The sequence below is a fragment of the Chrysochloris asiatica genome, unplaced genomic scaffold (genome assembly GCF_000296735.1).
Source record: "Chrysochloris asiatica unplaced genomic scaffold, ChrAsi1.0 scaffold00411, whole genome shotgun sequence".
Classification (NCBI taxonomy): domain Eukaryota; kingdom Metazoa; phylum Chordata; class Mammalia; order Afrosoricida; family Chrysochloridae; genus Chrysochloris; species Chrysochloris asiatica.
The window spans coordinates 402,188-404,909 of record NW_006408929.1 but is presented as its reverse complement, the minus strand read 5'-3'; positions in this window follow the sequence as shown (position 1 = coordinate 404,909).

Sequence of the window (2,722 nt, the reverse complement as noted above, 5' to 3'; positions counted from 1 at the left end):
TCTTCATCAGTAAATGTTTTAAGTCCTCTTCACTTTCAGCAAGCAAGGTTGTATCATCTGCATATCACAGGTTGTTAATGAGTCTTCCTCCAATCTTGATTCCATGTTTTTCATATAACACAGCTTCTTGGATTATTTGGTCGGCATATAGGTTAAATAAGTATGATGAAAGGATACAACCTTGTTGCACACCTTTCTCAATTGTAAACCATTCAGTGTTCCCATGTTCTGTTCGAACAAACTGCCTCTTGGTCCAGGTGCAGATTCCTCATGAGCACAATTAAGTGTTCTGGAACACTCATATTTCACAGTGTTGTCCATAGCTTGTCATGATCCACACAATCAAAAGCCTTTGAGTAGCCAATAAAGCACAGGTAAACATGTTTCTGATATTCTCTGCTTTCAGCCAAGATCCATCAGACATTAGCAATGATATCCCTCATTCCATGGCCTCTTCTGAATCTGGCTTGAACCTCTAGAAGTTCTCTGGCAATGTATGATTGTAGCTGTTTCTGTAATACCTTTAGCAAAACTTTACTCACATGGGATATCAAAGAGATTGTCCGATGATTTCTTGAAGTGTAGGTATCTTAAATTCCCTAAGCTCTGCCAACATGTCTGTATTCAATCTTCTTCCTGGTAAATTGGATGAGAACCACCTCTTTAGTGGGAAAACCTTCAATGCAATGTCATGGCTGCTAGTTTTAAATGCGAATTCTCTTTTGGTTCTTAGTGTACTAATTTATTTAAAGTTATATAATAGATACTGAATGTGAAAATAGGTCAAAAGGTCAGCCATAGGAACTCAGCAGATACTCCAGGAGAAATAGATGTGGCAGTAGGCTTCTGTAAGAAACCCTATGGGATAGTGCTGTTGTGTCTTACAGGGTCTTTATTAGTCTATGAGTGGAACTGACTTGTCAATAATGGTTTATATTTTTGGAAAGGGGCTATGACATCTCTGGGGGTGGGGGCACAAATAGTTCGCACAGGCCAGTAACCAAAATGTAGGTACTTGAAACCCAACTAGCATCACTCACCATAGAAGAAAAGTCCTTGTGGAATAAGATTGTTGTTACTTGGTGCTCTGACATACAGTGACTTTATATATAAAGAAAGGAACTCTGCCTGGTCCTGTACCATCCTGACAATCTGCATATTTGAGTCTATTGTTGCAGCCACTGTGTCAATCTATCTCACTGAAGGTCTTCCTCTTTTTCTCTGACCTTCTATTTTATCAAGCATGAGTCATTTTCCAGGGACTGCTCCATCCTGATAACATGTCCAAAGTACGGAAGACAAAGTCTTGCCATCCAACCTACTAAGGAGCATTCTGACTGTACTTTTTCTAACACAGATTTGCTCATTCTTCTGGCATGGCACTCCAACTTATTTCAATTTTTTTTTTTTCACCAGAAAACATAAATCAAATGTATTAATTATTCTTTAGTGTTCCTTATTCATTGTACATTTTTTTCATGCATATAAGTGACTGAAAACACCATGACTTGGATCAGGTTCACCTCAATCCTCAAAGTGATATCTTTAGACTTTTTTTTAACCACTTTAAAAAGGTCTTTTGCAGTAGGCTTTGCCCAAAGCAATAAGCTGTTTGATTTCTTGACTGCTGCTTCCATGGGCATTTGTTGTGGATCCAAGGAAAATGAAATTACTGAAAATATCAATCTTTTCTCCTTTTATTATGATCTTGTTTATTGGTCTGGTTGTGAGAATATGCCCCCCCCCCCACACACACACGTTGAGGTGTAATCCATACTGAAGACTGTAGTCTTTCCTCTTCATTAGTAAAATCTTCAAGCCCTCTTTCCTTTCAGCAAGCAAGTTTGTATCATCTGCTTATCACAGTTGTAAATGAGTCTTCCTCCAATTTTGGTGCCATGTTGTTGTTAGGTACTATCAAGTCAGTTCTGATTCATAGTGATTCTATGGATAGCAGAACAAAACACTGCCCATACCTGTGCTAGCCTCACAGTTGTTGTTATGTTTGAATCCACAGTTGCTACCACTATGTCCGTCTTCCTCTTTTTCACTGGCCCTCCACTTTACTTTCTTTCCAGGTACTGGTCCTTCCTGAAAACATGTCCAAAGAATTAAAGATGAAGTCTTTCCATCTTTGCTTTTAAGTGGCATTCTGACTGTACCCCTTCCAATACAGGTTTGTTCTTCTGGCAGTAAATGGTATTTCTAATATTCTTCAATAACACTGTAATTCAAATACATTGATTCTTCTATGCTATTTCTTATTCATTGCCCAACTTTCACATGCATATAAGGTGATTGAAAATGTCATGACTTGAGGCCTTTAAAGTGACATCTTTGCTTTTTATCACTTTAAAGAGGTCTTTTGCAGCAGTATGATTAAGTATAGTGAAAGGACACACACCTTTCCAGATTTTAAACCTTTCAGTATCTCCTTGTTCTGTTCAAATGACTACCTTTTGGTCTATGTGCAATTTCCTCATTAACACAATTAAGTGTTCTGAAATTTCCATTCTCTACAATGTTATCAATAGTTTGTTATGATCTGCACAGTTGAAAGCCTTTGCATAGTCAATAAAATATTTGAATTAGAATAGTAGACTTCCTAAAAGTGTAATATTGTTATTAAGTGGTGTAGAGTCAGTTCTCACTCATAGTGATCCTGGGTCTGAATGGTCTTGTGGTTAGCAGTCAAGTGTTTATCCTACAGCTCCACACCAGG